The sequence below is a fragment of the Heterodontus francisci genome, chromosome 22 (assembly GCF_036365525.1).
Source record: "Heterodontus francisci isolate sHetFra1 chromosome 22, sHetFra1.hap1, whole genome shotgun sequence".
NCBI lineage: Eukaryota > Metazoa > Chordata > Chondrichthyes > Heterodontiformes > Heterodontidae > Heterodontus > Heterodontus francisci.
Window position 1 is genome coordinate 23,855,844 of NC_090392.1, and position 27,705 is coordinate 23,883,548.

Consider the following 27,705-nt stretch of genomic DNA (forward strand, 5'->3'; position numbering starts at 1 on the left):
AGAGAGTGATAGAGAGTGTCTGAGTGTGTCAGAGAGTGTCAGAGAGCGTCAGAGAGTGTCAGAGAGTGTCAGAGAGTGATAGAGTGTTTCTGAGGTGTCTGAGAGTGACAGAGAGTGTCTGCGAGTGTCAGTGAGTGTCAGAGTGTGTCAGAGAGAGTCAGAGAGTGATTGAGAGTGTCTGAGAGTGTCTGAGAGTGTCTGAGAGTGTCAGAGACTGTCAAAGAGTGATAGAGAGCGTCAGAGAGTGTCAGAGAGTGTCAGAGTGTGTCTGAGTGTCAGAGAGTGATAGAGAGTGTCAGAGACTGATACAGAGTGATAGAGAGTGTCTGAGAGTGTCAGAGAGTGTCTGAGAGTGTCAGAGAGTGTCTGAGAGAGATAGAGAGTGTCTGAGAGTGTCAGAGAGTGTCAGAGTGTGTCAGAGTGTGTCAGAGAGTGTCAGAGAGTGATTGAGAGTGTCTGAGAGTGCCTGAGAGTGTCTGAGAGTGTCAGAGACTGTCAGAGAGTGATTGAGAGCGTCAGAGAGTGTCAGAGTGTGTCTGAGAGTGTCAGAGAGTGTCAGAGAGTGTCAGAGAGTGATAGAGAGTGTCAGAGAGTGATAGAGAGTGATAGAGAGTGTCAGAGAGTGTCAGAGATTGTCTGAGAGAGTCTGAGAGTGTCAGAGCCTGTCAGAGTGTGATAGAGAGTGATAGAGAGTGTCTGAGTGTGTCAGAGAGTATCATGGAGCGTCAGAGAGTGTCAGAGAGTGTCAGAGAGTGATAGAGAGTGTCAGAGAGTGATAGAGAGTTTCTGAGGTGTCTGAGAGTGACAGAGAGTGTCTGCGAGTGTCAGTGAGTGTCAGAGAGTGAGATAGAGTGTCTGAGAGTGTCTGAGAGTGTCTGAGAGTGTCTGAGAGTGTCTGAGACTGTCAGAGAGTGTCAGAGTGTGTCAGAGTGTGTCAGAGAGTGATAGAGATTGATATAGAGTGTATGAGAGTGTCAGAGAGTGTCAGAGAGTGTCAGAGAGTGTCAGAGAGTGATAGAGAGCGATAGAGAGTGACAGTGAGTGTCTGAGAGTGATCGAGAGTGTCAGAGAGTGATAGAGAGTGATAGTGATTGTCTGAGAGTGTCAGAGAGTGATAGAGAGTGATAGAGAGTGCCTGGGTGTGTCAGAGAGTGTCATAGAGTGATAGAGAGTGTCAGAGAGTGTCATAGAGCGTCAGAGAGTGTCAGAGAGTGTCAGAGAGTGATAGAGAGATTCTGAGGTGTCTGAGAGTGACAGAGAGTGTCTGCGAGTGTCAGTGAGTGTCTGAGAGTGTCAGAGTGTGTCAGAGAGTAATGGAGAGTGACAGAGAGTGTCAGAGATTGTCTGAGTCTGTCAGAGAGTGTCAGAGTGTGTCAGAGAGTGAGAGAGAGTGATACAGAGTGTCAGAGAATGATCGAGTGTGATAGAGAGTGTCTGAGAGTGTCAGAGTGTGATAGAGAGTGTCAGAGAGTGTCAGAGAGTGTCTGAGAGTGTCAGAGAGTTTCAGAGAGTGATATAGAGTGTCAGAGAGTGATAGAGAGTGATAGAGAGTGATAGTGAGTGTCTGAGAGTGATCGAGAGTGTCAGAGAGTGATAGAGAGCGATAGTGATTATCTGAGAGTGTCAGAGAGTGTCAGAGAGTGATAGAGAGTGATAGAGAGTGTCTGAGTGTGTCAGAGAGTGTCATCGAGTGATGGAGAGTGTCAGAGAGTGTCAGAGAGCGTCAGAGAGTGTCAGAGAGTGATAGAGAGATTCTGTGGTGTCTGAGAGTGTCAGAGAGTGTCTGCGAGTGTCAGTGAGTGTCAGAGTGTGATATAGAGTGTCTGAGAGTGTCAGAGAGTGTCAGAGAGTGTCAGAGTGTGTCAGAGAGTAATGGAGAGTGATAGAGTGTCAGAGAGTGTCTGAGATTGTCAGAGAGTGTCAGAGTGTTTCAGAGAGTGAGAGAGAGTGATAGAGAGTGTCAGAGAATGATAGAGTGTGATAGAGAGTGTCTGAGAGTGTCAGAGAGTGTCAGAGTGTGTCAGAGTGTGATAGAGAGTGATAGGGAGTGTCAGAGAGTGTCACTGAGTGTCAGAGAGTTTCAGAGAGTGATATAGAGTGTCAGAGAGTGATAGAGAGTGATAGAAAGTGATAGAGAGTGATAGTGAGTGTCTGAGAGTGATAGAGAGTGTCAGAGAGTGATAGAGAGTGATAGTGATTGTCTGAGATTGTCAGAGAGTGTCAGAGAGTGATAGAGAGTGATAGAGAGTGATAGAGAGTGTCAGAATGTCAGAGAGTGATAGCGAGTGATAGAGAGTGATAGAGTGTGATAGAGAGTGTCAGAGATTGTCAGAGAGTGTCAGAGAGGGTCAGAGAGTGATAGAGGGTGATAGAGAGTGTCTGAGAGTGTCAGAGAGTGTCAGTGTGTGTCAGAGAGTGTTAGAGAGTGATAGAGAGTGTCAGTGAGTGATAGAGTGTGTCTGAGAGTGTCAGAGATTGATAGAGAGTGTCTGAGAGTGTCAGAGAGTGATAGAGAGTGTCAGAGAGTGATATGAAGTGTCAGAGATTGTCAGAGTGTGTCAGAGAGTGTTAAAGAATGTCAGAGTGTGTCAGAGAGTAACAGAGAGTGATAGAGAGTGACAGAGAGTGTCAGAGAGTGTCAGAGACTGTCAGAGTGTGTCAGAGTTTGATAGAGAGTGAGAGAGAGCGTCTGAGATTGTCAGAAAGTGTCAGAGTGTGTCAGAGAGTGATAGAGAGTGATAGAAAGTGTCAGAGAGCGATAGAGAGTGTCAGAGAGTGATAGAGAGTGTCTGAGAGTGATGGAGAGTGTCTGGGAGTGATAGAGAGTGTCTGAGAGTGTCAGACACTGTCAGAGAGTGACAGAGAGTGATAGAGCGTGTCAGAGAGTGTCAGAGAGTGATAGAGAGTGATAGCGAGTGTCTGAGAGTGTCAGAGAGTTTCAGAGTGTGTCAGAGACAGTCAGAGTGTGTCAGAGAGAGATAGAGAGTGATAGAGAGAGTCTGAGAGTGTCAGAGTGTGTCAGAGAGTGTCAGAGAGTGATAGAAAGTGTCAGAGACTGTTGGAGAGTGTATGAGAGTGTCTGAGAGTGACAGATAGTGTCTGAGGGTGTCAGTCAGTGTCAGAGGGTGATAGAGAGTGTCTGAGAGTGTCAGAGATTGTCAGACTGTGTCAGAGTGTGTCAGAGAGTGATGCAGATTGATAGAGAGTGTCTGACAGTGTCAATGAGTGTCAGAGTGTGTCAGAGCATGTCAGAGAGCGATAGAGTGTGTCAGAGAGTGTCATTGAGTGTCAGAGAGTGTCAGAGAGTTTCAGAGTGTGATATAGACTGTCAGAGAGCGATGGAGAGTGATAGAGAGTGATAGAGAGTGATAGAGAGTGTCTGAGAGTGATAGAGAGTGTCAGAGAGTGATAGAGAGTGATAGTGATTGTCTGAGAGTGTCAGAGAGTGTCAGAGAGTGTCAGAGAGTGATAGAGAGTGGTAGAGAGTGATAGAGAGTGTCAGAGAGTGTAAGAGAGTGTCTTTGAGAGTCTGAGAGTGTCAGAGCCAGTCAGAGTGTGTTAGAGAGTGATAGAGAGTGATAGAGAGTGTCTGAGTGTGTCAGAGAGTGTCAGAGAGCGTCAGAGAGTGTCAGAGAGTGTCAGAGAGTGATAGAGTGTTTCTGAGGTGTCTGAGAGTGACAGAGAGTGTCTGCGAGTGTCAGTGAGTGTCAGAGTGTGATTGAGAGTGTCTGAGAGTGTCTGAGAGTGTCTGAGAGTGTCAGAGACTGTCAAAGAGTGATAGAGAGCGTCAGAGAGTGTCAGAGAGTGTCAGAGTGTGTCTGAGTGTCAGAGAGTGATAGAGAGTGTCAGAGACTGATACAGAGTGATAGAGAGTGTCTGAGAGTGTCAGAGAGTGTCTGAGAGTGTCAGAGAGTGTCTGAGAGAGATAGAGAGTGTCTGAGAGTGTCAGAGAGTGTCAGAGTGTGTCAGAGAGTGTCAGAGAGTGATTGAGAGTGTCTGAGAGTGCCTGAGAGTGTCTGAGAGTGTCAGAGACTGTCAGAGAGTGATTGAGAGCGTCAGAGAGTGTCAGAGTGTGTCTGAGAGTGTCAGAGAGTGTCAGAGAGTGTCAGAGAGTGATAGAGAGTGTCAGAGAGTGATAGAGAGTGATAGAGAGTGTCAGAGAGTGTCAGAGATTGTCTGAGAGAGTCTGAGAGTGTCAGAGCCTGTCAGAGTGTGATAGAGAGTGATAGAGAGTGTCTGAGTGTGTCAGAGAGTATCATGGAGCGTCAGAGAGTGTCAGAGAGTGTCAGAGAGTGATAGAGAGTGTCAGAGAGTGATAGAGAGTTTCTGAGGTGTCTGAGAGTGACAGAGAGTGTCTGCGAGTGTCAGTGAGTGTCAGAGAGTGAGATAGAGTGTCTGAGAGTGTCTGAGAGTGTCTGAGAGTGTCTGAGAGTGTCTGAGACTGTCAGAGAGTGTCAGAGTGTGTCAGAGTGTGTCAGAGAGTGATAGAGATTGATATAGAGTGTATGAGAGTGTCAGAGAGTGTCAGAGAGTGTCAGAGAGTGTCAGAGAGTGATAGAGAGCGATAGAGAGTGACAGTGAGTGTCTGAGAGTGATCGAGAGTGTCAGAGAGTGATAGAGAGTGATAGTGATTGTCTGAGAGTGTCAGAGAGTGATAGAGAGTGATAGAGAGTGCCTGGGTGTGTCAGAGAGTGTCATAGAGTGATAGAGAGTGTCAGAGAGTGTCATAGAGCGTCAGAGAGTGTCAGAGAGTGTCAGAGAGTGATAGAGAGATTCTGAGGTGTCTGAGAGTGACAGAGAGTGTCTGCGAGAGTCAGTGAGTGTCTGAGAGTGTCAGAGTGTGTCAGAGAGTAATGGAGAGTGACAGAGAGTGTCAGAGATTGTCTGAGTTTGTCAGAGAGTGTCAGAGTGTGTCAGAGAGTGAGAGAGAGTGATACAGAGTGTCAGAGAATGATCGAGTGTGATAGAGAGTGTCTGAGAGTGTCAGAGTGTGATAGAGAGTGTCAGAGAGTGTCAGAGAGTGTCTGAGAGTGTCAGAGAGTTTCAGAGAGTGATATAGAGTGTCAGAGAGTGATAGAGAGTGATAGAGAGTGATAGTGAGTGTCTGAGAGTGATCGAGAGTGTCAGAGAGTGATAGAGAGCGATAGTGATTATCTGAGAGTGTCAGAGAGTGTCAGAGAGTGATAGAGAGTGATAGAGAGTGTCTGAGTGTGTCAGAGAGTGTCATCGAGTGATGGAGAGTGTCAGAGAGTGTCAGAGAGCGTCAGAGAGTGTCAGAGAGTGATAGAGAGATTCTGTGGTGTCTGAGAGTGTCAGAGAGTGTCTGCGAGTGTCAGTGAGTGTCAGAGTGTGATATAGAGTGTCTGAGAGTGTCAGAGAGTGTCAGAGAGTGTCAGAGTGTGTCAGAGAGTAATGGAGAGTGATAGAGAGTGTCAGAGAGTGTCTGAGATTGTCAGAGAGTGTCAGAGTGTTTCAGAGAGTGAGAGAGAGTGATAGAGAGTGTCAGAGAATGATAGAGTGTGATAGAGAGTGTCTGAGAGTGTCAGAGAGTGTCAGAGTGTGTCAGAGTGTGATAGAGAGTGATAGGGAGTGTCAGAGAGTGTCACTGAGTGTCAGAGAGTTTCAGAGAGTGATATAGAGTGTCAGAGAGTGATAGAGAGTGATAGAAAGTGATAGAGAGTGATAGTGAGTGTCTGAGAGTGATAGAGAGTGTCAGAGAGTGATAGAGAGTGATAGTGATTGTCTGAGATTGTCAGAGAGTGTCAGAGAGTGATAGAGAGTGATAGAGAGTGATAGAGAGTGTCAGAATGTCAGAGAGTGATAGCGAGTGATAGAGAGTGATAGAGTGTGATAGAGAGTGTCAGAGATTGTCAGAGAGTGTCAGAGAGTGTCAGAGAGTGATAGAGGGTGATAGAGAGTGTCTGAGAGTGTCAGAGAGTGTCAGTGTGTGTCAGAGAGTGTTAGAGAGTGATAGAGAGTGTCAGTGAGTGATAGAGTGTGTCTGAGAGTGTCAGAGATTGATAGAGAGTGTCTGAGAGTGTCAGAGAGTGATAGAGAGTGTCAGAGAGTGATATGAAGTGTCAGAGATTGTCAGAGTGTGTCAGAGAGTGTTAAAGAATGTCAGAGTGTGTCAGAGAGTAACAGAGAGTGATAGAGAGTGACAGAGAGTTTCAGAGAGTGTCAGAGACTGTCAGAGTGTGTCAGAGTTTGATAGAGAGTGAGAGAGAGCGTCTGAGATTGTCAGAAAGTGTCAGAGTGTGTCAGAGAGTGATAGAGAGTGATAGAAAGTGTCAGAGAGCGATAGAGAGTGTCAGAGAGTGATAGAGAGTGTCTGAGAGTGATGGAGAGTGTCTGGGAGTGATAGAGAGTGTCTGAGAGTGTCAGACACTGTCAGAGAGTGACAGAGAGTGATAGAGCGTGTCAGAGAGTGTCAGAGAGTGATAGAGAGTGATAGCGAGTGTCTGAGAGTGTCAGAGAGTTTCAGAGTGTGTCAGAGACAGTCAGAGTGTGTCAGAGAGAGATAGAGAGTGATAGAGAGAGTCTGAGAGTGTCAGAGAGTGTCAGAGTGTGTCAGAGAGTGTCAGAGAGTGATAGAAAGTGTCAGAGACTGTTGGAGAGTGTATGAGAGTGTCTGAGAGTGACAGATAGTGTCTGAGGGTGTCAGTCAGTGTCAGAGGGTGATAGAGAGTGTCTGAGAGTGTCAGAGATTGTCAGACTGTGTCAGAGTGTGTCAGAGAGTGATGCAGATTGATAGAGAGTGTCTGACAGTGTCAATGAGTGTCAGAGTGTGTCAGAGCATGTCAGAGAGCGATAGAGTGTGTCAGAGTGTGTCAGAGAGTGTCAGAGAGTGTCAGAGAGTGTCAGAGAGTGATAGAGAGTGTCAGAGAGTGTCTGAGAGTGTCAGAGAGTGTCAGAGAGTGTCAGAGTGTGTCAGAGAGTAATGGAGAGTGATAGAGAGTGTCAGAGAGTGTCTGAGATTGTCAGAGAGTGTCAGAGTGTTTCAGAGAGTGAGAGAGAGTGATAGAGAGTGTCAGAGAATGATAGAGTGTGATAGAGAGTGTCTGAGAGTGTCAGAGAGTGTCAGAGTGTGTCAGAGTGTGATAGAGAGTGATAGGGAGTGTCAGAGAGTGTCACTGAGTGTCAGAGAGTTTCAGAGAGTGATATAGTGTCAGAGAGTGATAGAGAGTGATAGAAAGTGATAGAGAGTGATAGTGAGTGTCTGAGAGTGATAGAGAGTGTCAGAGAGTGATAGAGAGTGATAGTGTTTGTCTGAGATTGTCAGAGAGTGTCAGAGAGTGATGGAGAGTGATAGAGAGTGATAGAGAGTGTCAGAATGTCAGAGAGTGATAGCGAGTGATAGAGAGTGATAGAGTGTGATAGAGAGTGTCAGAGATTGTCAGAGAGTGTCAGAGAGTGTCAGAGAGTGTCAGTGTGTGTCAGAGAGTGTCAGAGAGTGATAGAGAGTGTCAGTGAGTGATAGAGTGTGTCTGAGAGTGTCAGAGATTGATAGAGAGTGTCTGAGAGTGATGGAGAGTGTCTGAGAGTGATAGAGAGTGTCTGAGAGTGTCAGACACTGTCAGAGAGTGTCAGAGAGTGATAGAGAGTGTCAGAGAGTGTCTGAGAGTGTCAGAGAGTGTCAGAGAGTGTCAGAGTGTGTCAGAGAGTAATGGAGAGTGATAGAGAGTGTCAGAGAGTGTCTGAGATTGTCAGAGAGTGTCAGAGTGTTTCAGAGAGTGAGAGAGAGTGATAGAGAGTGTCAGAGAATGATAGAGTGTGATAGAGAGTGTCTGAGAGTGTCAGAGAGTGTCAGAGTGTGTCAGAGTGTGATAGAGAGTGATAGGGAGTGTCAGAGAGTGTCACTGAGTGTCAGAGAGTTTCAGAGAGTGATATAGAGTGTCAGAGAGTGATAGAGAGTGATAGAAAGTGATAGAGAGTGATAGTGAGTGTCTGAGAGTGATAGAGAGTGTCAGAGAGTGATAGAGAGTGATAGTGATTGTCTGAGATTGTCAGAGAGTGTCAGAGAGTGATAGAGAGTGATAGAGAGTGATAGAGAGTGTCAGAATGTCAGAGAGTGATAGCGAGTGATAGAGAGTGATAGAGTGTGATAGAGAGTGTCAGAGATTGTCAGAGAGTGTCAGAGAGTGTCAGTGTGTGTCAGAGAGTGTCAGAGAGTGATAGAGAGTGTCAGTGAGTGATAGAGTGTGTCTGAGAGTGTCAGAGATTGATAGAGAGTGTCTGAGAGTGATGGAGAGTGTCTGAGAGTGATAGAGAGTGTCTGAGAGTGTCAGACACTGTCAGAGAGTGACAGAGAGTGATAGAGAGTGATAGAGAGTGTCAGAATGTCAGAGAGTGATAGCGAGTGATAGAGAGTGATAGAGTGTGATAGAGAGTGTCAGAGATTGTCAGAGAGTGTCAGAGAGTGTCAGAGAGTGTCAGTGTGTGTCAGAGAGTGTCAGAGAGCGATAGAGAGTGTCAGAGAGTGATAGAGAGTGTCTGAGAGTGATGGAGAGTGTCTGAGAGTGATAGAGAGTGTCTGAGAGTGTCAGACACTGTCAGAGAGTGACAGAGAGTGATAGAGCGTGTCAGAGAGTGTCAGAGAGTGATAGAGAGTGATAGCGAGTGTCTGAGAGTGTCAGAGAGTTTCAGAGTCTGTCAGAGACAGTCAGAGTGTGTCACAGAGAGATAGAGAGTGATAGAGAGAGTCCGAGAGTGTCAGAGAGTGTCAGAGTGTGTCAGAGAGTGTCAGAGAGTGATAGAAAGTGTCAGAGACTGTTAGAGAGTGTATGAGAGTGTCTGAGAGTGACATATAGTGTCTGAGGGTGTCAGTCAGTGTCAGAGGGTGATAGAGAGTGTCTGAGAGTGTCAGAGATTGTCAGACTGTGTCAGAGTGTGTCAGAGAGTGATGCAGATTGATAGAGAGTGTCTGACAGTGTCAATGAGTGTCAGAGTGTGTCAGAGCATGTCAGAGAGCGATAGAGTGTGTCAGAGAGTGTCAGAGAGTGTCAGAGAGTGATAGAGAGTGTCAGAGAGTGTCTGAGAGAGTCAGAGAGTGTCTGAGAGTGTCAGAGAGTGTCTGACAGTGTCAGAGAGTGATGGAGAGTGAAAGAGAGTGTCATAGAGAATCTGAGAGTGTTAGTGAGTGATAGGGAGTGTCATGGAGGGATAGAGAGTGAAAGAGAGTGTCTGAGAGTGTCAGAGATTGTCAGACAGTGTCAGAGAGTGATAGAAAGTGTCTGAGACTGTCTGAGATTATCTGAGCGTGTCAGAGTGTGATAGAAAGTGTCAGAGAGTGTCTGAGAGATTCAGAGAGAGTTATAAAGTGTCAGAGAGAGTCCGAGAGAGTCAGCGAGAGTCAGAGAGTGTCAGAGAGTGATAGAGTGTGTCCGAGAGTGTCAGAGAGTGATAGAGAGTGATAGAGAGTGATAGAGTGTGATAGAGAGTGTCAGAGATTGTCAGAGAGTGTCAGAGAGTGATAGAGGGTGATAGAGAGTGTCTGAGAGTGTCAGAGAGTGTCAGTGTGTGTCAGAGAGTGTCAGAGAGTGATAGAGAGTGTCAGTGAGTGATAGAGTGTGTCTGAGAGTGTCAGAGATTGATAGAGAGTGTCTGAGAGTGTCAGAGAGTGATAGAGAGTGTCAGAGAGTGATAGGAAGTGTCAGAGATTGTCAGAGTGTGTCACAGAGTGTTAAGGAATGTCAGAGTGTGTCAGAGAGTAACAGAGAGTGATAGAGAGTGACAGAGAGTGTCAGAGAGTGTCATAGACTGTCAGAGTGTGTCAGAGTTTGATAGAGAGTGAGAGAGAGCGTCTGAGATTGTCAGAAATGTCAGAGTGTGTCAGAGAGTGATAGAGAGTGATAGAAAGTGTCAGAGAGCGATAGAGAGTGTCAGAGAGTGATAGAGAGTGTCTGAGAGTGATGGAGAGTGTCTGAGAGTGATAGAGAGTGTCTGAGAATGTCAGACACTGTCAGAGAGTGAAAGAGAGTGATAGAGCGTGTCAGAGAGTGTCAGAGAGTGATAGAGAGTGATAGCGAGTGTCTGAGAGTGTCAGAGCGTGTCAGAGTGTGTCAGAGACAGTCAGAGTGTGTCAGAGAGTGATAGAGAGTGATATAGAGTGTCTGAGAGTGTCAGAGAGTGTCAGAGTGTGTCAGAGAGTGTCAGAGAGTGATAGAAAGTGTCAGAGACTGTTAGAGAGTGTCTGAGAGTGTCTGAGAGTGACAGATAGTGTCTGAGGGTGTCAGTCAGTGTCAGAGGGTGATAGAGAGTGTCTGAGAGTGTCAGAGATTGTCAGATTGTGTCAGAGTGTGTCAGAGAGTGATGCAGATTGATAGAGAGTGTCTGACAGTGTCAATGAGTGTCAGAGTGTGTCAGAGCATGTCAGAGAGCGATAGAGTGTGTCAGAGTGTGTCAGAGAGTGTCAACGAGTGATAGAGAGTGATAGAGAGTGTCTGAGTGTGTCTGAGAGTGTCAGCGAGTGATAGAGAGTTTCTGAGAATGTCAGAGAGTGTCAGAGAGTGACAGAGAGTGATGGAGAGTGTCTGAGAGTGTCAGAGAGTGTCTGACAGTGTCAGAGAGTGATGGAGAGTGAAAGAGAGTGTCATAGAGAATCTGAGAGTGTTCGGGAGTGATAGGGACTGTCATAGAGGGATAGAGAGTGAAAGAGAGTGTCTGAGAGTGTCAGAGATTGTCAGACAGTGTCAGAGAGTGATATAAAGTGTCTGAGACTGTCTGAGATTATCTGAGAGTGTCAGAGAGTGTCAGGGTGTGATAGAAAGTGTCAGAGAGTGTCTGAGAGGTTCAGAGATTGATATAAAGTGTCAGAGAGTGATAGAGTGTGATAGAGAGTGTCAGAGAGTGTCAGAGAGTGTCAGAGAGTGATAGAGAGTGACAGAAAGTGTCAGAGAGTGATAGAGAGTGTCAGAGTGTGTCAGAGTGTGTCAGAGAGTGTCAGAGAGTGACAGAGTGTGTCAGAGAGTGTCAGAGTGTGTCAGAGAGTGTCAGAGAGTGATAGAGAGTGTCAGAGAGAGTGTGAGTGTGTCAGAGAGTTTCAGAGAGCATCAGAGAGTGAGAGAGAGTGTCTGAGAGTGTCTGAGAGAGACAGAGAGTGTCTGAGAGTTTCAGTGAGTGTCAGAGAGTGATAGAGAGTGTCTGAGAGTGTCTGAGAGTGTCAGCGAGTGATAGAGAGTGATAGAGAGTGTCTGAGAGTGTCTGAGAGTGTCAGCGAGTGATAGAGAGTGATGGACAGTTTCTGAAAATTTCAGAGAGTGATAGAGAGTGTCTGAGAGTGTCAGAGAGTGACAGAGCGTGTCTGAGAGTGTCAGTGAGTGTCAGTGAGTGTCAGAGAGTGATAGAGAGTGTCTGAGAGTGTCTGAGAGTGTCAGCGAGTGATAGAGAGTGTCTGAGAGTGTCTGAGAGTGTCTGAGAGTGTCTGAGAGTGTCAGAGAGTGTCTGACAGTGTCACAGAGTGATGGAGAGTGAAAGAGAGTGTCATAGAGACTCTGAGAGTGTTAGGGAGTGATAAGGAGTGTCATAGAGGGATAGAGAGTGAAATAGAGTGTCTGAGAGTGTCAGAGATTGTCAGAAAGTGTCAGAGAGTGACAGAAAGTGTCAGAGAGTGTCTGAGAGGTTCAGAGAGTGATATAAAGTGTCAGAGAGTGTCTGAGAGAGGCAGAGAGAGTCAGAGAGTGTCAGAGAGTGATAGTGTCCGAGATTGTCAGAGAGTGATAGAGAGTGATAGAGTGTGATAGAGAGTGTCTTTGCATGTCAGAGATGATTGAGAAAATCAGAGAGTGATCGAGTGTGTCTGAGATAGTCTGTGAGTGACAGAGTATGTCAGAGAGTGTCTGAGAGTGTCTGAGAGTGTCAGCGAGTGAAAGAGAGTGATAGAGAGTGTCTGAGATTGTCAGAGATTGTCAGAGTGTGTCAGAGAGTGATAGAGAGTGATAGAGAGTGTCTGAGAGAGTCAGAGTGTGTCAGAGAGTGATAGAGAGTGATAGAGAGTGATAGACAGTGATAGAGAGTGACAGAGAGTGATAGAGAGTGTCTGAGAGTGTCAGAGAGTGTCAGAGTGTGTCAGAGTGTGTCAGAGAGTGTCAGTGAGTGATGGAGAGTGTCAGAGAGTGATAGAGAGTGTCTGAGAGTGCCAGAAAGTGCTAGAGCGTGTCAGAGAGTTATAGAGAGTGTCAGAGAGTGTCAGAGAGAGTCAGAGTGTGTCAGAGAGTGATAGAGAGTGATAGAGAGTGTCAGAGAGTGTCAGAGAGAGTCAGAGTGTGTCAGAGAGCGATAGAGAGTGATAGAGAGTGTCTGAGAGTGTCAGAGAGTGTCAGAGAGTGATAGAGAGTGATAGAGAGTGATAGAGAGTGATAGACAGTGATAGAGAGTGTCTGAGTGTGTCAGAGAGTGTCAGAGAGTGTCAGATAGTGTCAGAGATGGTCAGAGTGAGTCAGAGTGTGCCAGAGAGTGATAGAGAGTGATGGAGAGTGTCAGAGAGTTTCATAGAGTGATAGATAGTGTCTGAGAGTGTCTGAGAGAGTCTGACAGTGTCAGAGAGTGATGGAGAGTGAAAGAGAGTGTCACAGAGAATCTGAGAGTGTTAGGGAGTGATAGGGAGTGTCATAGAGGGATAGAGAGTGAAATAGAGTGTCTGAGAGTCTCAGAGAGTGTCTGACAGTGTCAGAGAGTGATGGAGAGTGAAAGAGAGTGTCATAGAGAATCTGAGAGTGTTCGGGAGTGATAGGGAGTGTCATAGAGGGATAGAGAGTGAAATAGAGTGTCTGAGAGTGTCAGAGATTGTCAGAAAGTGTCAGAGAGTGATAGAAAGTGTCAGAGAGTGTCTGAGAGGTTCAGAGAGTGATATAAAGTGTCAGAGAGTGTCTGAGAGAGTCAGAGAGAGTCAGAGAGTGTCAGAGAGTGATAGTGTCCGAGAGTGTCAGAGAGTGATAGAGAGTGATAGAGTGTGATAGAGAGTGTCTTTGAGTGTCAGAGAGTGATAGAGAAAGTCAGAGAGTGATCGAGTGTGTCTGAGAGTGTCTGTGAGTGACAGAGTATGTCAGAGAGTGATAGAGAGTGTCAGAGAGTGTCAGAGTGTGTCAGACAGTGTCAGAGTGTGTCAGACAGTGTCAGAGAGTGTCAGAGAGTGTCAGAGTGTGTCAGAGAGTAACGGAGAGGGATAGAGAGTGATAGAGAGTGTCTGAGAGTGTCAGAAAGTGTCAGAGTGTGTCGGAGAGTGATAGAGTGTGATAGAGTGTGTCTGAGAGTGTCAGAGAGTGTCAGAGAGTGTCTGAGAGTGTCAGAGATTGATAGAGAGTGTCTGAGAGTGTCAGAGAGTGATAGAGAGTGTCAGAGAGTGATAGAAAGTTTCAGAGATAGTCAGAGTGTGTCAGAGAGTGTCAGAGAATGTCAGAGTATGTCAGAGAGTAACAGAGAGTGACAGAGAGTGATAGAGAGTGTCAGAGAGTGTAAGAGACTGTCAGAGTGTGTCAGAGTTTGATAGAGAGTGAGAGAGAGTGTCTGAGAGTGTCAGAAAGTGTCAGAGTGTTTCAGAGAGTGATGGAGAGTGATAGAACGTGTCAGAGAGTGATAGAGAGTGTCTGAGAGTTTCAGAGAATGTCAGAGAGTGATAGAGAGTGTCTGACAGTGATATTGAGTGTCTGAGAGTCATAGAGAGTGTCTGAGCGTGTCAGAGACTGTCAGAGAGTGTCAGAGAGTGATAGAGAGTGATAGAGTGTGATAGAGAGTGTCTTTGAGTGTCAGAGAGTGTCAGAGAGTGTCAGAGAGTGATAGAGAATGTCAGAGAGTGATCGAGAGTGTCTGAGAGTGTCTGTGAGTGACAGAGTATGTCAGAGAGTGTCAGAGTGTGTCAGAGAGTGTCAGTGAATGATAGATAGTGTCAGAAAGTGATAGAGCGTGTCAGAGAGTGATAGAGAGTGTCAGAGAGTGTCAGAGACACTCAGAGTGTGTCAGAGAGAGATAGAGAGTGATAGAGAGTGTCTGAGAGTGTCAGAGAGTGTCAGACTGTGTCAGTGAGTGATAGAGAGTGATAGAGAGTGATAGACAGTCATAGAGAGTGATAGAGAGTGTCTGAGAGTGTCAGAGTGTGTCAGAGAGTGTCAGATCGTGTCAGAGAGTGTCAGAGTGATTCAGAGTGTGCCAGAGAGTGATAGAGAGTGTTGGAGAGTGTCAGAGAGTTTCATAGAGTGATAAATAGTGTCAGAGAGTGATTTAGAGTGATAGAGAGTGTCTGAGAGTGTCTGAGAGTGTCTGAGAGAGTCAGAGAGTGTCAGAGATTGTCAGAGAGTGTCAGAGAGTGTCAGAGAGTGATAGAGGGTGATAGGGAGTGTCATGGAGGGATAGAGAGTGAAAGAGAGTGTCTGAGAGTGTCAGAGATTGTCAGACTGTGTCAGAGAGTGATAGAAAGTGTCTGAGACTGTCTGAGATTATCTGAGCGTGTCAGAGTGTGATAGAAAGTGTCAGAGAGTGTCTGAGAGATTCAGAGAGTGTTATAAAGTGTCAGAGAGAGTCTGAGAGAGTCAGCGAGAGTCAGAGAGTGTCAGAGAGTGATAGAGTGTGTCCGAGAGTGTCAGAGAGTGATAGCGAGTGATAGAGAGTGATAGAGTGTGATAGAGAGTGTCAGAGATTGTCAGAGAGTGTCAGAGAGTGTCAGAGAGTGATAGAGGGTGATAGAGAGTGTCTGAGAGTGTCAGAGAGTGTCAGTGTGTGTCAGAGAGTGTCAGAGAGTGATAGAGAGTGTCAGTGAGTGATAGAGTGTGTCTGAGAGTGTCAGAGATTGATAGAGAGTGTCTGAGAGTGTCAGAGATTGTCAGAGTGTGTCAGAGAGTGTTAAAGAATGTCAGAGTGTGTCAGAGAGTAACAGAGAGTGATAGAGAGTGACAGAGAGTGTCAGAGAGTGTCAGAGACTGTCAGAGTGTGTCAGAGTTTGATAGAGAGTGAGAGAGAGCGTCTGAGATTGTCAGAAAGTGTCAGAGTGTGTCAGAGAGTGATAGAGAGTGATAGAAAGTGTCAGAGAGCGATAGAGAGTGTCAGAGAGTGATAGAGAGTGTCTGAGAGTGATGGAGAGTGTCTGAGAGTGATAGAGAGTGTCTGAGAGTGTCAGACACTGTCAGAGAGTGACAGAGAGTGATAGAGCGTGTCAGAGAGTGTCAGAGAGTGATAGAGAGTGATAGCGAGTGTCTGAGAGTGTCAGAGAGTTTCAGAGTGTGTCAGAGACAGTCAGAGTGTGTCAGAGAGAGATAGAGAGTGATAGAGAGAGTCTGAGAGTGTCAGAGAGTGTCAGAGTGTGTCAGAGAGTGTCAGAGAGTGATAGAAAGTGTCAGAGACTGTTAGAGAGTGTCTGAGAGTGTCTGAGAGTGACAGATAGTGTCTGAGGGTGTCAGAGAGTGTCAGAGAGTGATAGAAAGTGTCAGAGACTGTTAGAGAGTGTCTGAGAGTGTCTGAGAGTGACAGATAGTGTCTGAGGGTGTCAGTCAGTGTCAGAGGGTGATAGAGAGTGTCTGAGAGTGTCAGAGATTGTCAGACTGTGTCAGAGTGTGTCAGAGAGTGATGCAGATTGATAGAGAGTGTCTGACAGTGTCAATGAGTGTCAGAGTGTGTCAGAGCATGTCAGAGAGCGATAGAGTGTGTCAGAGTGTGTCAGAGAGTGTCAGAGAGTGATAGAGAGTGTCAGAGAGTGTCTGAGAGAGTCAGAGAGTGTCTGAGAGTGTCAGAGAGTGTCTGATAGTGTCAGAGAGTGATGGAGAGTGAAAGAGAGTGTCATAGAGAATCTGAGAGTGTTAGTGAGTGATAGGGAGTGTCATGGAGGGATAGAGAGTGAAAGAGAGTGTCTGAGAGTGTCAGAAATTGTCAGACAGTGTCAGAGAGTGATAGAACGTGTCTGAGACTGTCTGAGATTATCGGAGCGTGTCAGAGTGTGATAGAAAGTGTCAGAGAGTGTCTGAGAGATTCAGAGAGAGTTATAAAGTGTCAGAGAGAGTCCGAGAGAGTCAGCGAGAGTCAGAGAGTGTCAGAGAGTGATAGAGTGTGTCCGAGAGTGTCAGAGAGTGATAGAGAGTGATAGAGAGTGATAGAGTGTGATAGAGAGTGTCAGAGATTGTCAGAGAGTGTCAGAGAGTGTCAGAGAGTGATAGAGGGTGATAGAGAGTGTCTGAGAGTGTCAGAGAGTGTCAGTGTGTGTCAGAGAGTGTCAGAGAGTGATAGAGAGTGTCAGTGAGTGATAGAGTGTGTCTGAGAGTGTCAGAGATTGATAGAGAGTGTCAGAGAGTGATAGGAAGTGTCAGAGATTGTCAGAGTGTGTCAGAGAGTGTTAAGGAATGTCAGAGTGTGTCAGAGAGTAACAGAGAGTGATAGAGAGTGACAGAGAGTGTCAGAGAGTGTCAGAGACTGTCAGAGTGTGTCAGAGTTTGATAGAGAGTGAGAGAGAGCGTCTGAGATTGTCAGAAATGTCAGAGTGTGTCAGAGAGTGATAGAGAATGATAGAAAGTGTCAGAGAGCGATAGAGAGTGTCAGAGAGTGATAGAGAGTGTCTGAGAGTGATGGAGAGTGTCTGAGAGTGATAGAAAGTGATAGAGAGTGATAGAGAGTGTCAGAGAGTGATAGAGAGTGTCTGAGAGTGATGGAGAGTGTCTGAGAGTGATGGAGAGTGTCTGAGAGTGATAGAGAGTGATAGCGAGTGTCTGAGAGTGTCAGAGTGTGTCAGAGTGTGTCAGAGACAGTCAGAGTGTGTCAGAGAGTGATAGAGAGTGATATAGAGTGTCTGAGAGTGTCAGAGAGTGTCAGAGTGTGTCAGAGAGTGTCAGAGAGTGATAGAAAGTGTCAGAGACTGTTAGAGAGTGTCTGAGAGTGTCTGAGAGTTACAGATAGTGTCTGAGGGTGTCAGTCAGTGTCAGAGGGTGATAGAGAGTGTCTGAGAGTGTCAGAGATTGTCAGATTGTGTCAGAGTGTGTCAGAGAGTGATGCAGATTGATAGAGAGTGTCTGACAGTGTCAATGAGTGTCAGAGTGTGTCAGAGCATGTCAGAGAGCGATAGAGTGTGTCAGAGTGTGTCAGAGAGTGTCAGAGAGTGTCAGAGAGTGATAGAGAGTGTCAGAGAGTGTCAGAGAGTGTCAGAGAGTGTCAGAGAGTGATAGAGAGTGTCAGAGAAAGTGTGAGTGTGTCAGAGAGTTTCAGAGAGTGTCAGAGAGTGAGAGAGATTGTCTGAGAGTGTCTGAGAGAGACAGAGAGTGTCTGAGAGTTTCAGTGAGTGTCAGAGAGTGATAGTGAGTGTCTGAGAGTGTCTGAGAGTGTCAGCGAGTGATAGAGAGTGATAGAGAGTATCTGAGAGTGTCAGCGATTGATAGAGAGTGATAGAGAGTGTCTGAGAATGTCAGAGAGTGTCAGAGAGTGATAGAGAGTGATAGAGAGTGATAGAGAGTGTCTGAGAGTGTCTGAGAGTGTCTGAGAGTGTCAGAGATTGTCAGAGTCTGTCAGAGAGTAATAGAGAGTGATAGAGAGTCTCTGAGAGTGTCTGAGAGTGTCAGAGTGTGTCAGAGAGTGTCAGTGAATGATAGATAGTGTCAGAAAGTGATAGAGCGTGTCAGAGAGTGATAGAGAGTGTCAGAGAGTGTCAGAGACAGTCAGAGTGTGTCAGAGAGTGATAGAGAATGATAGAAAGTGTCAGAGAGCGATAGAGAGTGTCAGAGAGTGATAGAGAGTGTCTGAGAGTGATGGAGAGTGTCTGAGAGTGATAGAAAGTGATAGAGAGTGATAGAGAGTGTCAGAGAGTGATAGAGAGTGTCTGAGAGTGATGGAGAGTGTCTGAGAGTGATGGAGAGTGTCTGAGAGTGATAGAGAGTGATAGCGAGTGTCTGAGAGTGTCAGAGTGTGTCAGAGTGTGTCAGAGACAGTCAGAGTGTGTCAGAGAGTGATAGAGAGTGATATAGAGTGTCTGAGAGTGTCAGAGAGTGTCAGAGTGTGTCAGAGAGTGTCAGAGAGTGATAGAAAGTGTCAGAGACTGTTAGAGAGTGTCTGAGAGTGTCTGAGAGTTACAGATAGTGTCTGAGGGTGTCAGTCAGTGTCAGAGGGTGATAGAGAGTGTCTGAGAGTGTCAGAGATTGTCAGATTGTGTCAGAGTGTGTCAGAGAGTGATGCAGATTGATAGAGAGTGTCTGACAGTGTCAATGAGTGTCAGAGTGTGTCAGAGCATGTCAGAGAGCGATAGAGTGTGTCAGAGTGTGTCAGAGAGTGTCAGAGAGTGTCAGAGAGTGATAGAGAGTGTCAGAGAGTGTCAGAGAGTGTCAGAGAGTGTCAGAGAGTGATAGAGAGTGATAGAGAGTGTCAGAGAAAGTGTGAGTGTGTCAGAGAGTTTCAGAGAGTGTCAGAGAGTGAGAGAGATTGTCTGAGAGTGTCTGAGAGAGACAGAGAGTGTCTGAGAGTTTCAGTGAGTGTCAGAGAGTGATAGTGAGTGTCTGAGAGTGTCTGAGAGTGTCAGCGAGTGATAGAGAGTGATAGAGAGTATCTGAGAGTGTCAGCGATTGATAGAGAGTGATAGAGAGTGTCTGAGAATGTCAGAGAGTGTCAGAGAGTGATAGAGAGTGATAGAGAGTGATAGAGAGTGTCTGAGAGTGTCTGAGAGTGTCTGAGAGTGTCAGAGATTGTCAGAGTCTGTCAGAGAGTAATAGAGAGTGATAGAGAGTCTCTGAGAGTGTCTGAGAGTGTCAGAGTGTGTCAGAGAGTGTCAGTGAATGATAGATAGTGTCAGAAAGTGATAGAGTGTGTCAGAGAGAGATAGAGAGTGTCTGAGAGTGTCAGAGAGTGTCAGACTGTGTCAGAGAGTGATAGAGAGTGATAGACAGTGATAGAGAGTGATAGAGAGTGTCTGAGTGTGTCAGAGTGTGTCAGAGAGTGTCAGATCGTGTCAGAGAGTGTCAGAGTGATTCAGAGTGTGCCAGAGAGTGATAGAGAGTGATGGAGAGTGTCAGAGAGTTTCATAAAGTGATAAATAGTGTCAGCGAGTGATGTAGAGTGATAGAGAGTGTCTGAGAGTGTCTGAGAGTGTCTGAGAGAGTCAGAGAGTGTCTGAGAGTGTCAGAGAGTGTCTGACAGTGTCAGAGAGTGATGGAGAGTGAAAGAGAGTGTCATAGAGAATCTGAGAGTGTTAGTGAGTGATAGGGAGTGTCATGGAGGGATAGAGAGTGAAAGAGAGTGTCTGAGAGTGTCAGAGATTGTCAGACAGTGTCAGAGAGTGATAGAAAGTGTCTGAGACTGTCTGAGATTATCTGAGCGTGTCAGAGTGTGATAGAAAGTGTCAAAGAGTGTCTGAGAGATACAGAGAGTGTTATAAAGTGTCAGAGAGAGTCCGAGAGAGTCAGCGAGAGTCAGAGAGTGTCAGAGAGTGATAGAGTGTGTCCGAGAGTGTCAGAGAGTCATAGAGAGTGATAGAGAGTGATAGAGTGTGATAGAGAGTGTCAGAGATTGTCAGAGAGTGTCAGAGAGTGTCAGAGAGTGATGGAGGGTGATAGAGAGTGTCTGAGAGTGTCAGAGAGTGTCAGTGTGTGTCAGAGAGTGTCAGAGAGTGATAGAGAGTGTCAGTGAGTGATAGAGTGTGTCTGAGATTGTCAGAGATTGATAGAGAGTGTCTGAGAGTGTCAGAGAGTGATAGAGAGTGTCAGAGAGTGATAGGAAGTGTCAGAGATTGTCAGAGTGTGTCAGAGAGTGTTAAAGAATGTCAGAGTGTGTCAGAGAGTAACAGAGAGTGATACAGAGTGACAGAGAGTGTCAGAGAGTGTCAGAGACTGTCAGAGTGTGTCAGAGTTTGATAGAGAGTGAGAGAGAGCGTCTGAGATTGTCAGAAAGTGTCAGAGTGTGTCAGAGAGTGATAGAGAGTGATAGAAAGTGTCAGAGAGCGATAGAGAGTGTCAGAGAGTGATAGAGAGTGTCTGAGAGTGATGGAGAGTGTCTGAGAGTGATAGAGAGTGTCTGAGAGTGTCAGACACTGTCAGAGAGTGATAGAGAGTGTCAGAGAGTGTCAGAGTGTGTCAGAAAGTGATAGAGAATGGCTGAGAGTGTCAGAGAGTGATAGAGTGTGTCAAATTGTGTCAGAGAGTGATAGAAAGTGTCAGAGAGTGATAGAGAGTGCCTGAGAGTGTCTGAGAGTGACAGAGAGTGTCTGAGGGTGTCAGTCAGTGTCAGAGAAAGATAGAGATTGTCTGAGATAGTCAGAGATTGTCAGATTGTGTCAGAGTGTGTCAGAGAGTGATGGAGAGTGATAGAGAGTGTCTGACAGTGTCAGAGAGTGTCAGAGTGTGTCAGAGGATGTCGGAGAGCGATAGAGTGTGTCAGAGTGTGTCAGAGAGTGTCAGAGAGTGTCAGAGATCGATAGAGAGTGTCAGAGAGAGTGTGAGTGTGTCAGAGAGTTTCAGAGAGTGTCAGAGTGTGAGAGAGAGTGTCTGAGAGTGTCTGAGAGAGACAGAGAGTGTCTGAGAGTTTTAGTGAGTGTCAGAGAGTGATAGAGAGTGTCTGAGAGTGTCAGCGAGTGATAGAGAGTGATAGGGAGTGTCTGAGAGTGTCTGAGAGTGTCAGTGAGTGATAGAGAGTGTCTGAGAGTGTCAGAGAGTGACAGAGCGTGTCTGAGAGTGTCAGTGAGTTTCAGAGAGTGTTTAGAGGGTGTCTGACAGTGTCTGAGAGTGTCAGTGAGTGATGGAGAGTGATAGAGAGTGTCTGAGAATGCCAGAGAGTGTCAGAGAGTGATAGAGAGTGTCTGAGAGTTTTATTGAGTGTCAGAGAGTGATAGAGAGTGTCTGAGAGTGTCAGCGAGTGATAGAGAGTGATAGGGAGTGTCTGAGAGTGTCTGAGAGTGTCAGTGAGTGATAGAGAGTGTCTGAGAGTGTCAGTGAGTTTCAGAGAGTGTTTAGAGGGTGTCTGACAGTGTCTGAGAGTGTCAGTGAGTGATGGAGAGTGATAGACAGTTTCTGAGAATGTCAGAGAGTGTCAGAGAGTGATAGAGAGTGTCTGAGAGTGTCAGATAGTGACAGAGCGTGTCTGAGAGTGTCAGTGAGTGTCAGAGAGTGTTTAGAGAGTGTCTTAGAGTGTCTGAGAGTGTCTGAGAGTGTCAGAGATTGTCAGAGTGTGTCAAAGAGTAATAGTGAGTGATAGAGAGTGTCTGAGAGTGTCAGAGTGTGTCAGAGAGTGTCAGTGAGTGATGGAGAGTGTCAGAGAGCGATAGAGAGTGTCTGAGAATGTCAAATAGTGAGAGAGAGTGTCAGAGAGTGATAGAGAGTGTCAGAGAGTGTCAGAGACAGTCAGAGTGTGTCAGAGAGTGATAGAGAGTGACAGAGAGTGTCTGAGAGTGTCAGAGAGTGTCAGAGTGTGTCAGAGAGTGTCAGATCGTGTCAGAGAGGGTCAGAGTGAGTCAGTGTGTGCCAGAGTGTGATAGAGAGTGATGGAGAGTGTCAGAGAGTGATATAGATTGATAGAGAGTGTCTGAGAGTGAGAGAGTCAGTGAGAGTCTGAGAGTGTCAGAGAGTGCCTGACAGTGTCAGAGAGTGATGGAGAGTGAAAGAGAGTGTCATAGAGAATCTGAGAGTGTTAGTGAGTGATAGGGAGTGTCATGGAGGGATAGAGAGTGAAAGAGAGTGTCTGAGAGTGTCAGAGACTGTCAGACAGTGTCAGAGAGTGATAGAAAGTGTCTGAGATTGTCTAAGATTATCTGAGAGTGTCAGAGAGTGTCAGAGTGTGATAGAAAGTGTCAGAGGGTGTCTGAGAGATTCAGAGAGTGATATAAAGTGTCAGAGAGTGATAGAGAGTGTCTGAGAGTGTCAGAGAGTGATAGAGAGTGTCTGAGAGTTTCAGAGAGTGATAGAGAGTGTCTGAGAGTTTCAGAGAATGTCAGAGAGTGATAGAGAGTGTCTGAGAGTGTCAGAGAGTGATAGAGAGTGTCTGAGAGTTTCAGAGAATGTCAGAGAGTGATACAGAGTGTCTGAGAGTGATACAGAGTGTCTGAGAGTGATAGAGAGTGTCTGAGAGTGTCAGAGACTATCAGAGAGTGATACAGGGTGATAGAGTGTGATAGAGAGTGATAGAGTGTGATAGAGAGTGTCAGAGATTGTCAGAGAGTGTCAGAGAGTGTCAGAGAGTGCCAGAGAGTGATAGAGAATATCAGAGAGTTATCGAGAGTGTCTGAGAGTGTCTGTGAGTGTCAGAGATTGTCAGAGTGTGTCAGAGAGAGTCAGAGAGTGTTATCAAGTGTCAGAGAGAGTCCGAGAGAGTCAGCGAGAGTCAGAGAGTGTCATAGAGTGATAGAGTGTGTCCGAGAGTGTCAGAGAGTGATAGAGAGTGATAGAGAGTGATAGAGTGTGATAGAGAGTGTCAGAGATTGTCAGAGAGTGTCAGAGAGTGTCAGAGAGTGATAGAGGGTGATAGAGAGTGTCTGAGAGTGTCAGAGAGTGTCAGTGTGTGTCAGAGAGTGTCAGAGAGTGATCGAGAGTGTCAGTGAGTGATAGAGTGTGTCTGAGAGTGTCAGAGATTGATCGAGAGTGTCTGACAGTGTCAGAGAGTGATAGAGAGTGTCAGAGAGTGATAGGAAGTGTCAGAGATAGTCAGAGTGTGTCAGAGAGTGTTAAAGAATGTCAGAGTGTGTCAGAGAGTAACAGAGAGTGATAGAGAGTGATAGAGAGTGTCAGAGAGTGTCAGAGACTGTCAGAGTGTGTCAGAGTTTGATAGAGAGTGGGAGAGAGCGTCTGAGATTGTCAGAAAGTGTCAGAGTGTGTCAGAGAGTAATAGACAGTGATAGAAAGCGTCAGAGAGCGATAGAGAGTGTCAGAGAGTGATAGAGAGTGTCTGAGAGTGATGGAGAGTGTCTGAGAGTGATAGAGAGTGTCTGAGAATGTCAGACACTGTCAGAGAGTGATAGAGAGTGATCGAACGTGTCAGAGAGTGATAGAGAGTGATAGCGAGTGTCTGAGAGTGTCAGAGAGTTTCAGAGTGTGTCAGAAAGTGATAGAGAGTGACTGAGAGTGTCAGAGAGTGATAGAGTGTGTCAAATTGTGTCAGAGAGTGTCAGAGAGTGATAGAAAGTGTCAGAGAGTGATAGAGAGTGCCTGAGAGTGTCTGAGAGTGACAGAGAGTGTCTGAGGGTGTCAGTCAGTGTCAGAGAAAGATAGAGAGTGTCTGAGATAGTCAGAGATTGTCAGATTGTGTCAGAGTGTGTCAGAGAGTGATGGAGAGTGATAGAGAGTGTCTGACAGTGTCAGAGAGTGTCAGAGTGTGTCAGAGGATGTCAGAGAGCGATAGAGTGTGTCAGAGTGTGTCAGAGAGTGTCAGAGAGTGTCAGAGATTGATAGAGAGTGTCAGAGAGAGTGTGAGTGTGTCAGAGAGTTTCAGAGAGTGTCAGAGAGTGAGAGAGAGTGTCTGAGAGTGTCTGAGAGAGACAGAGAGTGTCTGAGAGTTTTAGTGAGTGTCAGAGAGTGATAGAGAGTGTCTGAGAGTGTCAGCGAGTGATAGAGAGTGAGAGAGAGTGTCTGAGGGTGTCTGAGAGTGTCAGTGAGTGATAGAGAGTGTCTGAGAGTGTCAGAGAGTGACAGAGCGTGTCTGAGAGTGTCAGTGAGTGTCAGAGAGTGTTTAGAGGGTGTCAGACAGTGTCTGAGAGTGTCAGTGAGTGATGGAGAGTGATAGAGAGTGTCTGAGAATGTCAGAGAGTGTCACAGAGTGATAGAGAGTGTCTGAGAGTGTCAGATAGTGACAGAGCGTGTCTGAGAGTGTCAGTGAGTGTCAGAGAGTGTTTAGAGAGTGTCTGAGAGTGTCAGAGATTGTCAGAGTGTGTCAGAGAGTGATGGAGAGTGATAGAGAGTGTCTGAGAATGCCAGAGAGTGTCAGAGAGTGATAGAGAGTGTCTGAGAGTTTTAGTGAGTGTCAGAGAGTGATAGAGAGTGTCTGAGAGTGTCAGCGAGTGATAGAGAGTGATAGGGAGTGTCTGAGAGTGTCTGAGAGTGTCAGTGAGTGATAGAGAGTGTCTGAGAGTGTCAGTGAGTTTCAGAGAGTGTTTAGAGGGTGTCTGACAGTGTCTGAGAGTGTCAGTGAGTGATGGAGAGTGATAGACAGTTTCTGAGAATGTCAGAGAGTGTCAGAGAGTGATAGAGAGTGTCTGAGAGTGTCAGATAGTGACAGAGCGTGTCTGAGAGTGTCAGTGAGTGTCAGAGAGTGTTTAGAGAGTGTCTTAGAGTGTCTGAGAGTGTCTGAGAGTGTCAGAGATTGTCAGAGTGTGTCAAAGAGTAATAGTGAGTGATAGAGAGTGTCTGAGAGTGTCAGAGTGTGTCAGAGAGTGTCAGTGAGTGATGGAGAGTGTCAGAGAGCGATAGAGAGTGTCTGAGAATGTCAAATAGTGAGAGAGAGTGTCAGAGAGTGATAGAGAGTGTCAGAGAGTGTCAGAGACAGTCAGAGTGTGTCAGAGAGTGATAGAGAGTGACAGAGAGTGTCTGAGAGTGTCAGAGAGTGTCAGAGTGTGTCAGAGAGTGTCAGATCGTGTCAGAGAGGGTCAGAGTGAGTCAGTGTGTGCCAGAGTGTGATAGAGAGTGATGGAGAGTGTCAGAGAGTGATATAGATTGAAAGAGAGTGTCTGAGAGTGAGAGAGTCAGTGAGAGTCTGAGAGTGTCAGAGAGTGCCTGACAGTGTCAGAGAGTGATGGAGAGTGAAAGAGAGTGTCATAGAGAATCTGAGAGTGTTAGTGAGTGATAGGGAGTGTCATGGAGGGATAGAGAGTGAAAGAGAGTGTCTGAGAGTGTCAGAGACTGTCAGACAGTGTCAGAGAGTGATAGAAAGTGTCTGAGATTGTCTAAGATTATCTGAGAGTGTCAGAGAGTGTCAGAGTGTGATAGAAAGTGTCAGAGGGTGTCTGAGAGATTCAGAGAGTGATATAAAGTGTCAGAGAGTGATAGAGAGTGTCTGAGAGTGTCAGAGAGTGATAGAGAGTGTCTGAGAGTTTCAGAGAGTGATAGAGAGTGTCTGAGAGTTTCAGAGAATGTCAGAGAGTGATAGAGAGTGTCTGAGAGTGTCAGAGAGTGATAGAGAGTGTCTGAGAGTTTCAGAGAATGTCAGAGAGTGATACAGAGTGTCTGAGAGTGATAGAGAGTGTCTGAGAGTGATAGAGAGTGTCTGAGAGTGTCAGAGACTATCAGAGAGTGATACAGGGTGATAGAGTGTGATAGAGAGTGATAGAGTGTGATAGAGAGTGTCAGAGATTGTCAGAGAGTGTCAGAGAGTGTCAGAGAGTGCCAGAGAGTGATAGAGAATATCAGAGAGTTATCGAGAGTGTCTGAGAGTGTCTGTGAGTGTCAGAGATTGTCAGAGTGTGTCAGAGAGAGTCAGAGAGTGTTATCAAGTGTCAGAGAGAGTCCGAGAGAGTCAGCGAGAGTCAGAGAGTGTCATAGAGTGATAGAGTGTGTCCGAGAGTGTCAGAGAGTGATAGAGAGTGATAGAGAGTGATAGAGTGTGATAGAGAGTGTCAGAGATTGTCAGAGAGTGTCAGAGAGTGATAGAGGGTGATAGAGAGTGTCTGAGAGTGTCAGAGAGTGTCAGTGTGTGTCAGAGAGTGTCAGAGAGTGATCGAGAGTGTCAGTGAGTGATAGAGTGTGTCTGAGAGTGTCAGAGATTGATCGAGAGTGTCTGACAGTGTCAGAGAGTGATAGAGAGTGTCAGAGAGTGATAGGAAGTGTCAGAGATAGTCAGAGTGTGTCAGAGAGTGTTAAAGAATGTCAGAGTGTGTCAGAGAGTAACAGAGAGTGATAGAGAGTGATAGAGAGTGTCAGAGAGTGTCAGAGACTGTCAGAGTGTGTCAGAGTTTGATAGAGAGTGAGAGAGAGTGTCTGAGAGTGTCAGAAAGTGTCAGAGTGTGTCAGAGAGTAATAGAGAGTGATAGAAAGTGTCAGAGAGCGATAGAGAGTGTCAGAGAGTGATAGAGAGTGTCTGAGAGTGATGGAGAGTGTCTGAGAGTGATAGAGAGTGTCTGAGAATGTCAGACACTGTCAGAGAGTGATAGAGAGTGATCGAACGTGTCAGAGAGTGATAGCGAGTGTCTGAGAGTGTCAGAGAGTGTCAGAGTGTGTCAGAAAGTGATAGAGAGTGGCTGAGAGTTTCAGAGAGTGATAGAGTGTGTCAAATTGTGTCAGAGAGTGTCAGAGAGTGATAGAAAGTGTCAGAGAGTGATAGAGAGTGCCTGAGAGTGTCTGAGAGTGACAGAGAGTGTCTGAGGGTGTCAGTCAGTGTCAGAGAAAGATAGAGAGTGTCTGAGATAGTCAGAGATTGTCAGATTGTGTCAGAGTGTGTCAGAGAGTGATGGAGAGTGATAGAGAGTGTCTGACAGTGTCAGAGAGTGTCAGAGTGTGTCAGAGGATGTCAGAGAGCGATAGAGTGTGTCAGAGTGTGTCAGAGAGTGTCAGAGAGTGTCAGAGATTGATAGAGAGTGTCAGAGAGAGTGTGAGTGTGTCAGAGAGTTTCAGAGAGTGTCAGAGAGTGAGAGAGAGTGTCTGAGAGTGTCTGAGAGAGACAGAGAGTGTCTGAGAGTTTTAGTGAGTGTCAGAGAGTGATAGAGAGTGTCTGAGAGTGTCAGCGAGTGATAGAGAGTGAGAGAGAGTGTCTGAGGGTGTCTGAGAGTGTCAGTGAGTGATAGAGAGTGTCTGAGAGTGTCAGAGAGTGACAGAGCGTGTCTGAGAGTGTCAGTGAGTGTCAGAGAGTGTTTAGAGGGTGTCAGACAGTGTCTGAGAGTGTCAGTGAGTGATGGAGAGTGATAGAGTGTCTGAGAATGTCAGAGAGTGTCACAGAGTGATAGAGAGTGTCTGAGAGTGTCAGATAGTGACAGAGCGTGTCTGAGAGTGTCAGTGAGTGTCAGAGAGTGTTTAGAGAGTGTCTGAGAGTGTCTGAGAGTGTCAGAGATTGTCAGAGTGTGTCAGAGAGTGATAGTGAGTGATAGAGAGTGTCTCAGAGTGTCAGAGTGTGTCAGAGAGTGTCAGTGAGTGATAGAGAGTGTCAGAGAGCGATAGAGAGTGTCTGAGAATGTCAAATAGTGAGAGAGAGTGTCAGAGAGTGATAGAGAGTGTCAGAGAGTGTCAGAGACAGTCAGAGTGTGTCAGAGAGTGATAGAGAGTGACAGAGAGTGTCTGAGAGTGTCAGAGAGTGTCAGAGTGTGTCAGAGAGTGATAGAGAGTGATAGAGTGTGATAGACAGTGATGGAGAGTATAGAGAGTGTCAGAGTGTGTCAGAGAGTTTCAGATCGTGTCAGAGAGGGTCAGAGTGAGTCAGAGTGTGCCAGAGTGTGATAGAGAGTGATGGAGAGTGTCAGAGAGTTTCAAAGAGTGATAGATAGTGTCAGAGAGTGATAGAAAGTGTCTGAGATTGTCTGAGATTCTCTGAGAGTGTCAGAGAGTGTCAGAGTGTGATAGAAAGTGTCAGAGGGTGTCTGAGAGATTCAGAGAGTGATATAAAGTGTCAGAGAGTGATAGAGAGTGTCTGAGAGTGTCAGAGAGTGATAGAGAGTGTCTGAGAGTTTCAGAGAATGTCAGAGAGTGATACAGAGTGTCTGAGAGTGATAGAGAGTGTCTGAGAGTGAGAGAGAGTGTCTGAGAGTGTCAGAGACTGTCAGAGAGTGATACAGGGTGATAGAGTGTGATAGAGAGTGTCAGAGAGTGTCAGAGAGTGATAGAGAATATCAGAGAGTTATCGAGAGTGTCTGAG